The sequence below is a fragment of the Plodia interpunctella genome, chromosome 20, assembly GCF_027563975.2.
Source record: "Plodia interpunctella isolate USDA-ARS_2022_Savannah chromosome 20, ilPloInte3.2, whole genome shotgun sequence".
In the NCBI taxonomy this organism is placed as follows: Eukaryota; Metazoa; Arthropoda; class Insecta; order Lepidoptera; family Pyralidae; genus Plodia; species Plodia interpunctella.
The window spans coordinates 8,020,596-8,034,759 of NC_071313.1; the positions used below are offsets into that span (position 1 = coordinate 8,020,596).

The following is a 14,164-nucleotide window of genomic DNA, read 5'->3' on the forward strand; positions in this document are numbered from 1 at the left end:
CTCGCATTGACAGCGCGGCCGCAGCGGTCGAAACGCTCTGCGAACCAGTCTTCTATGTATAGAAGACCTACATTTGTTGCGCTGCAGACGATAACAAATAAACTTACGTTTAAGTCCACGAGATTCTGGAGATTTTTTTTTAGGAGATTAGTTTTTTCAATGCCATGATTATAAAAGCTAGTGCGAATTAAAATGTCTAAACTTATTTTTCATTTCTTTTTTTTTTTAGGGTTTTTATTATATATATTTTAGTGCTTAACTTGCATTGTAAACACCTGGTGTCTACGCCAGTACACCACAACGCTAGGCACGTCCCGCCCGCGACCCCTCGCACAGCAGCCAATGGCTATCGTACACGACAATTTAAATTTGATTCCTATACGCGCGCACTACAATCAAGTTTTTCTTTTTTCGTTTTTGCATTCCTGTCATTCGATTTCCGTTTTCCAATCTACCAATTTGTAAAGAACAAGGATAAATATAGTTATCTAATTTTTAGCTTGAAAGTATTTTATTTTAATTAAGTACCTATTAGTTCCGTAATGAACAGGTAATCTGTCATGCTCTCCTAGTACAGACACCAGTCTCTCACATAGATCACTATTTTTGTAACTATGTAATTTCTATGTGAGAGAAGAAATAAAGATTATTATTATTATTAATGTATAAATTAACGGACCGTCCCGTCTTCGCTCGAGTAAAACTATAATCTATTACACTCCTAAACCTTCCATTGAAATCACACTATGTGTTGGTGAAAATTGTACAAAAATCCGTGCTGTAGTTTTTGAGTTTATCGCGTTCATACAGACAGACAGACGTGACAGGGAAATATATTTATATTATAACAATGTATAATATGTAACAATATATATGGCTTAATTGGTCCTATAAAGACATATATTATTTTTTATTATCTCACATGTATGATTTGTAAATTAACATATACATAATTTGTATCTAGCGTTTCTTAAATATATTTACTTATTATTTAATCACACTGTCACTTGTATGTCAATATATCACTAATCTATGTAGTGATTATATATTTCTTGAGAATATTCATAATCACTCAACACGAACGCGTTAGTTACTTCGCGGCAATACGCGAAAAATATATTTTGCGAGTTTCAGCAGTTCAACTTTACTAATAGATATCAATCTAAAAATGGCGTATAAGATTTTTTTTCGATTTGTTGATCGTACCGTTAACACCGTAGTGTGACATATTATTACTGTAACTGAAACTGCGAATACGTAACATTGTTTACATTCGCCAATCGCGCGTGAAAAGCGAACAATGGCGCTAAGTGCGATTTTTGGAAGTCAATCATGTGTAACCGTTCTGATGTTGGGATAAACGTTGGGAGAAGTGTGGGCTTGATGTCGTAAAGGATGATATGCGTGCCAATGGTCTGACAACTAGGGATGTCGACGACCGTGCGAAGTGGAGACGAAAATGTAGGAAAGCGGTCCCTGGACTCCGATCAATCTGGGCTCAATCATTTGGATTTACGGTGCGTTGCACCAGTCAACTGTTAATGTTGACTTATACCTGCACAGTACGCCTTCTTCAATTCAATTCATTTATTGCCTTTTACAATGTACAGTAAGGTAATTCAGTAACTTAGTCACCTCAGTAATTATAATCTAGGTATAATGTAAACCCTGTCGGGCATTGCAATTTAAAATACAAATTAGATTAAAATTAAGAATATCAAATTATGTATTACAAAATTAATTAAATATCAAAATAAAATATCAGGAACGGCAAACGGCAAACTACTTCTTGTTGAAGTGCCTCTCCATTACTGGAGGTTGGCCGTCAGTTCCGCAAACTTCTCCCTGTCCATCACCAGGCCAAACAGGTGTTCCAGTCCACTCCCTTATATTTCTCAACGCCAATTTATCTAAACGACGGCGCGCGCATGTTAAAGTTAACGTCAAACTTGACTTGGGCAACCCACTCTAAGACAATATTAACCTAGGTTTCTATTGAAAAATCATTTCCAAAAATTGTACTGTTGACAAAACTACATACAAGCAAGAAATCATGCGATTATAGTGACGTAACTAATTTCACAATCGATAGACTCACATGTCGCAATAAAATCTCATTGTCATGCGCTCGCGCATCCACGAGTTCGCTAATCAGGAATAAATTAACTATGGGGAAATTAAACTTGGATGCCTCCATTGTGTTTATCCAGGATCGAGATGTAATACTGTATGTAACATGAAGTAGTCCGTCGAATTGTATGAACACCATAAACTGGACGTATTTTTGTATAATACCATACCTAGTGTGATTTCTGAGAAAGTTTTAGGAGTATAATTTATTATGTTTTTATCCGAGAGAAGCCGGGACGGCCGCTAGTTAAATATATATTTAGAAATAATAATTAAGAAATCTATACCAAAATATTTTTAAGGTAGTTTAATCTATAGGTAGGTCTGTACTATTATTATAAAGAGGTAAGCGTTTTTGAGTTTGTATGTTTGAGGCATGTATCTCCGAAACTACTGAACTGATTTCAAAAATTCTTTCACCATTGATTCTTTGATCATTGATATATTTTATCTCAAAATTCCCACGGGAGCGAAGCCACGGGCAACATCTAGTTGAATATAATTTAATATATGCGTCATACCAAAATTATAAATGCGAAAGTCTGTTACCCTTTCACGGCTAAACCGCTGAGCCAATTCTGATGACATTTGGAAAAGACATTACATTGGAGACATTACATATACAACATACATTTCATTGGAAGGATTGAAGTAACAAATCACATATACTCTATAGCCCTAGTAGTTGATAAAACTGCATACATTAGACAGATAGACTTTCGTATGCCTTATGGCGGGACATAGAGAAGCTCATTCCAATGTATTATACCTATTATGTAACCTGTGTTCACAAAATAAACGAATTGAATTGAAAAGTTATCCTATTACCTGTGGAAGTACAAAACCCTAAAAATATAAAGGTCAACGTACTCGGGCCACGTTCCGAACGACCAAGAATACAACATTCGTCCGACCTATCTCAATCATTTTACTTGTTACTTTTGTTTATTGCAAACAAACAAAATTAACCTTCAAATATTTTGTATGTTAAATTAATGACCTTGAGATTTTATACCAAAACTGAATAATTTAATTATCACTACATAGGAAGTATACAAACAAAGCTGCTTGTTGTCTGTCTGTCTTTATGTATGCGTAGATGGTTTTGATGCGGGTTTTTTTATTAGATAGAACGATATAAGAGGAAGATTTAGGTGTATATAATTGTGTAGTATTATAGTAGTTTTACCTGAGCCAAGCCGGGACGAGTCGCGTGTTAAAACAATAAGTTTCTTAGTTTGGGTTGTCGCTAAATGGTATTGACACGGGATTCCAAATAGATACTATGATAGTAAGGCGTTTAATAATTATATTTTATTGAAGTCTATAACAAAATTCTAAACTAAATTCAACAATCAACAAACGAATGAATAGTTTGTATGCGAGTTTTTCATTGTCGCAATGAGAAACCAAGCAATGTACGGTCGAAACCGCCAAATTCGGCGAATCAGTAAGTCTATTGCCGGGTTAATATGATATGTTGTCCTGTGTTGCGTGTCCCTCCAACCTGCATAATGCATTTGTGTACCTACATCGCCAAGGACAATGATTTGGCAGTGCCGAAGAAAAAAGTAACGAAAATAAAGAAAAACTACTTATATACTTAACTATTTGGTAAAATTAGCATTGTAAATTAAAATTTTTACATAAGTACATTCTTGAGCTCCAAAATGGATAGCGCTGGTTGTCATTTTGCAGCTAATTGCATATAGGTGTTGTCAAATAATATTCTTTTAGCCTTTTTATAATAGCTTTTTTTAAATATACAATTACTAACAGAATTTTAAGTGAAATTGTTACTAACATTTAGGATCTAATTTATCTGAGTAAACAGTTATTTTATTATAAAACCATAAAAAATTTATTCCCGCTCCGTGACATTATTGTCACGGAACTGACATAGCTGATATTTCACAAAATTAAACGCCAGATTCGACTTGCTAAGAAACTACGTTTATAATAACAAGATGCTAGTAACTTTAATTCGAAACCATACATGAACACTTTGACCTAAAACGTTTTATCTCATTACATTTTGTAATTGTTGTAATTGTAATGTGAGCTATGCGGTATGCGCGTGCGTTCTTATTCTATCATGTATGCTACATGATGTAGAATACCATCGATGTAGAATATACATAGATGGTAGGTATGCGCTGACAAATCACGATTCTCTGCAACGTTGCGATAACTGGTAGTGTTGCCGACAAAAATAATTTCTTTATCGATATTTCCTTTGGAAAACCTCTAAGTTATGGATAGCTGCATAAACTACAATACTCCCTCTTTTCGATTTGAAGTGGCAGACAAATTATATTAATTTAGACCAGTAACAAACGCCAATAATATTTAGATATTGCTGCGAACTATCAAATAAACTCCAACACTCGCGATACAAGTGAAAATTAAAACAAAGAATAAACAATCTAAGGAATCGATAGTTTTGTAAATAACAATATCTTTAGTAGTACGAATGAACGAATCCATAGCTTCAAATGAGGCAATATTATTACCTGTTATTTCGCCTCACATCAAATTCAAATTCAAAATTCTTTATTCAATTTAGGATGATATACATCACTTATTGACGTCAAAAAATTACTTAAACCAAGTCTACTGCCGGCTTCCAAAGCGCAGGTGAAGAAGAAGCGGCGCAACAAACTTCACCGCAGCCTTTTCTCCAAGGACGTCAATTAACAAATATAGGTCTTATACATATATTAAAAATTAGGAGGACGAAAATCGACAGTATTAAACTATCGATAGACAGCCGATAGCCTCTCGATCGGCAACACTAAAAGCGTTCACGGAACTAAGGTACACAGGTAGCCAAGTCACGTCATTTTTCTACGCCTAGATATTTATCTATGGTGGGAGCATGTGGGAACAAATTTGTGCAAGATTGTACTTACGTTAGAGAATTGTTCACTTAGTTCTCATTATGGCTACTTTAAAGTCTGTTACTAAACAAAGGTGTGTAAGAAGTTTTTACACGAAATGTTACAACGTTTTAATCACAATTCTATAGACTGTTAAGGCTGTATTTATTTGTGATATTTTTTACATACATTTTTATGTTGACTTGGATACATGACATGTATTTGTATTAAATGTCTTTTTTGGTTGATGATTGATATACAGAATATTAAACAAATGGGCTGCTAAACAAGGCTATCAGATACCATTTTTAACCATGTTATTTGTTGTATTTCATAAACTGCTTAATATTTTAATACAAAAATATGGAAATTGGAAGCGCTCTTGGATATAATATACGGCAAATAAAAGTTAATATTCAGAACAACATATAGGTAGTTTACAGAATTTAATTAACTTTTTATTATAAAAAGAAGATTACTTGGCGGTAACACTGCCGTGCACCAATATATTCCTGCAACAACTTTATAGTTTTTTTTTTACAATCCTTATGCAATAATATCTAATAACAAGTTCTCTACAACTTATAGTCTCTTCATAACACGTTCATGTCAGATGCCTTTAGGCGACTTGAATAAAATCTGACACCAGTATTATCATTTAACACACTCGAAAGAAAGAAAGATAAAACATTTTTCTTTATTTAGCCCAGCCGAAAGCGAATCATGATACAAAAGCCGAATAGTACAAGTTATAAAAATATTTATTATTTAATCAAGACTGTGACATGCAGTTCACTGTACATGTTGAACTGAATCATAACAAAACTCAGTCATTGTCTTCAAAATAATGTGTTTTCGCGATCAATATTTGTGTTATCGCAAACGTGCATTTAAAAATTGGTACAAAGTTGCTAAACGTGACTTTTAGCATCAAATGTCCATACTTGGTTATACTCATTTCATTTTATGCTAGGTACCATAGTTATGTACGTATAGGTTAGACTATAATATTGTAGGTAATTAGCTTTTTGCCCGCGGCTTCGCCCGCGTGATGAAAGGTACCCTATTTTCTTCACGTGTACTTCAAACTACATGTATGCAAAATTTCAAGAAGATTGGTTGAGTAAATAGAGCGTGAAGAGGTAACAAACAAACGTACTGTTACATTTATACTAGTTAGGATCATTGGCTATCATCAACTTTTACAGAATGAAACGAATAAGAATTTCAAATTAAGAACTTGAAATTAATCATTAGTATAAAACAATTTGTTAATATAATTTAGATTGACTAAAAATTAAAACTAAAATAGACATTATAAATAGAAACTTTTTCTGATTGGCCCGGGTCTTGGATGTTTATCTATATATGTATTTGTTATAAAATATAGTATCGTTGAGTTAGTATCCCATAACACAAGTCTCGAACTTACTTTGGGGCTTGCTCAATCTTTGTGATTTGTCCTAGTCATATTTATATATTTATATTTATTCAAACATATCCTGGATTCACAAACTGTTACATCTTAGAATCAATTTTAAACCGATTAGTTAATTAGTATAAAACAAAGTATTAAATAACCATATTAATTGATTAATCAATTTTGAAAGCCAACGTCTTTTGTCCACATAACAATTTGTGGTTTGTTTATGTGCGTCAATTCCAATTGACACATTTATTTATAATTTTATTTATTCTTTTCGAGTCTGTTATTGCTGGTGTCAGATTTTATAAAAAGACATCTGACATTACTTTTGCAATTACTTTTCTAGTGGCAAGCAGCGCCATGCACGCACACTAGTGAGTTTAAACCAACCAACAACCAGAGTGCAGGTTTTCTTTACTGGAATCAAGGAGTGATTAATGAAAACTACTATACATGAGTTTGATTGGCATATAAACTCATGTGGCAAGAGTAGGATTGATTGATTCGAACCTGGGACCTTTCGGACGGTCCCACCACTGGACCACCACCACTACAAATCTATTTAATGAGAGAGAGAAAGAAGCCCATATAGGATTTTAGCCGGGGCTGTGTCGCCGCTAACCATTTGGAAAATTGGCTACTTTCCAACTAGATATACGAATCAGTTACTTTTTGCTAATATCAAAAACAAAAAGTAATATAGTGCTTGTATGACAGTAATGTTGACTTCACGACTTTAGGAGTCAAAATGCATTTCTAACTTTAATGAGAATAAAATATATGCGATTAAAAAAACTGACCAATTAAAGTGACCTTTAATTATTATGTTCGGTAATTTTATTACCTTTTTGTATTTATTTGTTTTCCAGTCAAGTGGCCGATTGACATTTTACGAAGAGAATAATGATCTTTGTGTTAGTGACGGTGGTAAAACCCGAACACGATTTGAGCAAATCATTGACGTCATTAAGTCATATCGACTTCTAATATTGAGTGAGAAACTGACAGAACTTGTCGATTAGATAGTTTTTACACGAATGCAAAGGAAGGGTATTGTTTTTCGCGCGTATCTTGTGTGTATGTAATATTTTATTTTTTATTACCTACCTCAACTTTTGTGTTCCTAATTCTATTCCTATTCTTTTTTACCTCATATCTCCAAAACCACTGAACGGATTCATATCATTGTATTTTAAATTGTTCATATGCATTTTATATGGATATCTCTCTTATCTGAACGTGTTCCTGGTTTTTTCCTCAGCCGGAGCCCAGGGACCGCTATTCTACTTTTTCATCTCCACATCGCACGGTCGTCGGCATCCTTCCATTCATCAGTTATGTAAATTTTATATCAGTTACTATATGTATATATACGGACAAATCACACAGATTGAGCTAGCCCCAAAGTAAGTTCGAGACTTGTATTATGGGATACTAACTCAACTATACTATATTTTATAACATATACATATATAGATAAACATCCAAGACCCAGGCCAATCAGAAAAAGATAATTTTCCATCATGACCTGACTGGGGATCGAACCCGGGACCTTTCGATTCAGAGGCAAGCACTTTACCACTGCGCCACCGAGATCGTCAATTATCAAGCAATTATACTACAGGTCTCTAGACATGACGAATAGTGCCAAATTCACATTTTATTTATTTATTTAGGGAGAACCAACAGCTGTGTTGAACCAACAGCTGTGTTTACTAAATGGCCATTTAAACATTAATAAGCAAATGACAGATTAGTTATATGTTTATTTCAGCGGTTATGAGGTGTTAAAGCCTAACTAGCAAATCTACACACGTTCACAACTCAATTCCCAAGTCGCTTTTGACAAGTTATGTAATATTTGACTGTAAATATTAACTTTTCACGCTGTGCTATGTTGTATGGGTTTTATTTAGGCGATTTGTGAGAAGATTTACCACTACTTATTTCAAAATGCGGGTATTTTGAAATAAGCAGTGGAACATAGGAGTCCATGGAAAGTACCTAGGTATACGCCTTCCCTTCCGGCAAAAACACTGTTCCGCTGGTAAAATCACGCGGGCGAAGCCGCGGGCAAAACGCATCGACCAATCAAATCTTATCAAACGGTCGTTATTATCACATTGAGGTTCTTTTTGTCTTGTTTTATTGTGTCAATTTTAATTTTTGGCGAGAAAAATGTTTGTGAACGTTGTGTTTGCTCGTAAGTACCTATATAGTAGGGTGTTCAAACTGTCATATTTCATTTTGTAATGTTTATTGAGTAATATACTTGTAATCGAACAGTTTGCAAATCGAATAGGTAAATAAAAAAATTTGGTGATTTTTAGAGATGGTTGAAGAGCTTGAGAAAGTGACTTAGGATATTTTTTTGCTCTGCGGGTGGAGTCGCCGGCAACAGATAAGTATAAGTTAAGACATGTCGACGTAATTCTAAGGTTTTAATTAAATCATAATAATATATTCTTAGTTAGCTTATCATATGTAAAAGTATTCACGGAACTTCCCATAATTGATACAGTTCAAAGTATAACCACAACTTGATAATCAAGTTTTATTAATAATTTTATCTGCTTCCGTGGTGCGATCTTTGATCGTGCCAAGAACGCTGGCTGCATTTTTAATTAAAAACTGCTAGACATTTTTGTACACTTTTGAACTGTCTGCTACTAGTATTATCTATTTCTAAACGACCGCAACACTTAGTCTATCTCAAACTTGAAAACGTTTTAGGGTTCCGTACGGGAGCAAGACTCCGCTGTCCGTCTGTCAGTTCGTGGTCATTACGTGGAATGAAACACACACAACAACTTTCTTGGCATTATTAATGGAGTGGTTAGCCATTGCCGGATTGATGGAGAAATTTCACTCGCAAGTTATTAATAATCAACAAGTGTGCAGGATTCCTCACGATGTTCTCCTTCACCGGAAGCTAGCGGTGGTTGATGAAAACTACTAGAAGTACATGAGTCTCAAACTCATATGGTAACAACGAGTAGGATTCGAACCTGAGACGGTTTCGATCCACAGGCGGACGTCGTACCCGTTACACCACCACCGCTTCGGTGCGGTGATGGCTGCATACTATAACAACAAAACCCATGAAACAGAATAAATAAATATTTAATTAATCCATAGAACAGTCGTGATTTTGTTTTTGTTGCTTTGTTTGATAATGTATGTAATTGTACGGTATCCCCAAACGCCAGTCCGTCTCACACTTAACTTGTACATAAATAAATAAAGGCATACCTACCCTCATTATTATTAAAAGTTACAGCATAAGTAAGTACTTCAAGCTAAAGTATGTTTTAATCTTTCTGTCAACGCTAAATTTTGTAAAGTGTGATTGATAGTGACAAAACATTCTTAAGCTTATAATATGCTTTACACTTTTTGTGAATTACAGGGGGACAATGTGTAAAAGTTAAAATTTGACTTCGGTAAATATATATTTAAGGATTAACTTGACTATGACTATGACGGCATCAAACAGGTTTCAATCTCAAAAGCTAATTGATTTTTTTTTGTTTCTATAGTAAATTAGGTCACCAATAGAATCCGAATTAACTGCGGTTAATATCAATCATCTAAACCGGTTTTAATTAGCAAAACAAAAAGCAATTATGGAACAATAAACAATAACGACTTTTGTTAAAAAAAACTTACATTGCAGACGAAACCGGAAAACCCCTTTTTTATCACTCCACAATCACTGTATCTTCATGTTTTGTACATAACACAAGAAAAAAAATTGTTTTAAAAATATCGAGTCGTATTACGCGATATATGGCGCAACGAGAGGCGCGTACACAGGTTACGAAAGTCAAACAGGTACTGGTTGGCGGTCGGCGATCTTGCTTCGAAATTCAAATGTTTTGATCTGATAAAGGCAGTTTGCAGATGCTGCAATGGAAGAAAAAAAATATACAACAGGTTTGTGGCCAGTACTTGGGGTTTCTGGACGTATTTCCTTGAGCAAAATTATCGTGATAATAGACGAAGGCATCGGTAATAATACAGTCGGTCGTCACGATTCTCCACGGGTCTATGATATAACTATACTTACTTACTATATCCGGTTAGATTTTTTAGAAAATAACAGTTGTGCCCCGGGGCTTCGTTCCTGTGGGAATTACGGGATAAAACGTACTCCATTGCTATTCCAGGTTACATTATCGTTCAGTAGTAACGTAATTGAGTAACAATAAATTCTAACTCGAAGATACTATATTTTATACATACATACACCTCTATAGCCCAACATTCAAGACCCAGCTCAATCTGGAAATGATCATATTCCATCTTTACAAAAACCGGGGATTGAACCCGGGACCTGCAGCAATCTGCATGATGACCATTAGGCTGCAGTGACTGTCATGACAAAAGAATGGGCAGGATTTGTCTTTTCTGTTTTACTATGTCTAGCTGAGATGAGATGAGAAAGAAGTACGATATACGCACCTTTACACAAAACATTTACACAAGCTGAATGTCCGCTGCTAAGGCGTAAATCAAGCGTATGGTCTTGCACCACAGTCGGGGGAGCAGGAGGCCAAATTATGTAACTGACTGTGTCGATGATTTCCTATTCTTCGCATGTCTTCGGATATGTTCACAAACTTTTAATTAAAATATTGGGATAAGGTCAAGAAGAAGAAGATTAATAAAATAAATTTTAATTATTAATAAAAGTTTAGTTGGCTGATTAGGTTTGAAGTAGTTTTTTTTTTGTTTTGTCCCTCTCTCTCTTATCAGTATTTGACATTGAAAGAACGAGACAATATAAAGAATAAATATTCCGAGGCTAATCAGAGGACAACGTATTAATTAATAAGGGGGACGAATATTAAAGCTATTTCTCAATATAGACCAGCAGCGGTTCTTAAACTATGTATGTTGGGGCTCCGCGAAAATAGTTCATTCTAATAGATTTATATCACAAAAGATTTATGTTTTTATTAATTATGCAAAATAATTATATAAACTAACTATACATGAAATATGAACTTTATTGAAAGTCCAATCGCTGTGTTAGCTTTGACGTCAGTACACATAAAACAAGTTCAATGTAAATGTCGGCTATACAGTATCGGCTAATTTGTCGACTTTGGTATACTTATATGACGACCTCGGTGGCGCAGTGGTAAAGTGCTTGCCTCTGAACCGAGAGGTCCCGGGTTATTAAACATGATCCCACAAACTATAGACCTATTTCTATATTACCCACTCTAAGTAAAATATTTGAAAAAAATATTTTCAGTCAACTTGTGTCGTATTTTAATATAAATAAAATTTTACATAATCGTCAATACGGTTTCACCAAAGGTCGTTCAACTACTGATGCAGCAGCCACTTTAGTCGAAATAATTAATGAAGCTTGGGAATCCAAGCAAGATGTCGTAGGTATTTTCTGTGACTTATCGAAAGCTTTTGACTGTGTAGATCATAATATACTCAAAAATAAACTTCAACATTATGGTGTCACTGGCGCGGCTCTTAGTGTTCTTTCGTCTTACCTAGATAATAGAACACAGAGAGTAGAAATTAACAAAACAATTTCCGATAGTGCACCTGTTCACATAGGCGTACCTCAAGGCTCCATTATCGGTCCCTTTTTATTTTTGATTTATATTAACGACCTCCCATGCCTTGCCCAACATTTATGCGAAGTAGTTCTATTTGCAGACGATACATCCTTATTATTTAAAGTCGATAGAAAAAGTGAAAACTATAACTTTATAAGTAATAGCATGTCGGTAGTGCTTAACTGGTTTACAACCAACAACTTAGCTCTAAATACAGAGAAGACAAAATGTATTAAATTTTCTCTCTTAAATAACTCGCACAATGTTATACCTTTAACAGTAAATGGTAAAGCTCTGGAATGGGTACATAGTACTAAATTCCTGGGCATTACTGTGGACGACAAATTAAAGTGGGATAAACATATTGAAATCACGGCCAAAAAACTTAGTACGGCAGCTTTTGCAGTGAGAAGGATCAGACAGTGTACGAACATAGATACAGCTAGACTTGCGTATTTCAGCTACTTTCATAGCATTATGTCCTACGGACTATTAGTTTGGGGTAATGCAGCTGACATAGGAAAAATTTTTGTATTACAGAAAAGAGCTATCCGTTTTATTTATGGGTTAAAACCTCGAGATTCTCTTCAAGAACTCTTCAAATCAATTAACATCCTCACTGTGGTATGTCAGTATATCTTTGATGTGCTTATTTTTGTCAAATCAAATTTACATTTATATAAAAAATTAAACGAAGTAAATAGTGTAAACACTAGAAATAAGCACAAACTTTGTATGAATAGATTCAGGCTTAAAAAGGTTCGGCGGTCTTTCGTGGGTCAAAGTGTAAAATTATTCAATAAACTCCCTGCAGAGGCTATTAATCTGCCAATGAAAAATTTTAAAATTTATGTTAAGAAAAATTTAATGGATAAAGCGTATTACACAATTAACGCCTATTTGACTGATAAAAACGCTTGGATCCTCCACTTTTATTTTTTTTTTTACACAACTTTGCCACTCCACACATGATCTCCTAATTTTTATTTTACTGTTTTTTATTATTTTATTCACAATTTTGAATTTTGTTATAATAATTCGTATGGCATTTAAATTTTATTTGTAAAACATGTACGTGATTTGTGATCTTCAAGTGTCTGAATTATACTTCTATTTCGACGAATAAGAATTGTAATTATGAAGTCATGGGAATCGAGTGTGTCATGCTCACTCAAATGGTCAATCTGGTGGTGGCGTCGTGGGCCGGGTCGTGAGGTTCCCTCTATTATGGTTGAGCTACGCGATGGCTGTCCCATGCGTCAACTCGTGAACGGGTGCTGCCAGAGGGAACTGGTCATCTCGTTTCTCATATATTTTCATGTAAGTTAATTGTGTTTCACATCGATATATATATATATATATATATATATGTGTGTGTATATATATATATATATGTATATATATATATATATATATATTATAATCAGCACTCGGATCACAATCATAACCTGTTTTGATATACCTTTTGACTATGTACATTATGTACTTTTATATATTATTAGAAAGAAAAGAAAAAAAAAAATTTTTTTTGTAAGAAACAATAATGGTAAGCCGATCTGGCATGATAGGGACCAACACTGTTCAAATGAGTTTCTTTCGGCATTTCTTCTCAGCAGTGGTCGTTCCGAAATGCCAGTAGTTTCTAGCTTGTGAGAAATAACTATAAATTTAAAGATTGACGAGAAAAAGTGCCTGTGAAGGTCTAATTTCTGAATAAATGATTTGAATTTGAATTTGAATTTGGTTCGATCCCCGGTCGGGTCATGATGGAAAATGATCTTTTTCTGATTGGCCCGGGTCTTGGATGTTTATCTATATATGTATATATTATAAAATATAGTATCGTTGAGTTAGTATCCCATAACACAAGTCTCGAACTTACTTTGGGGCTAGCTCAATCTGTGTAATTTGTCCTAATATATTTATTTATTTATTTATACATTGCTGGTTGCGGTAAATAAAAATTCTCATACAAACTTCGCGATTGTAAAGACTTTTTTAGAGGTTATAATATGTGAGGATTAGGATTACAGCTAAATGAACCCAGCATATAGTATTTCATTTTCTTGTCCCGTTGAAGATTTTAAAATTACAATTGTAAATGGCAACATGAACTTTATTCAGTTCAGGGCCGAGTAATT

The 14,164-nt window shown here is 34.3% G+C and overlaps 1 protein-coding gene across 1 annotated transcript in view; it reads right to left on the bottom strand.

Annotated features, from left to right (window-relative positions):
* ldd (lipid droplet defective) overlaps window positions 1-10,348 on the bottom strand; it is an 81,630-nt gene extending 71,282 nt beyond the window's left edge. The window contains exon 1 of the mRNA XM_053760465.2: window positions 10,105-10,348. The gene's annotated coding sequence lies outside the window, so the exon portion shown is untranslated. The remainder of the gene's footprint in view (window positions 1-10,104) is intronic.
* Between the last annotated feature and the right edge of the window lie 3,816 nt (window positions 10,349-14,164).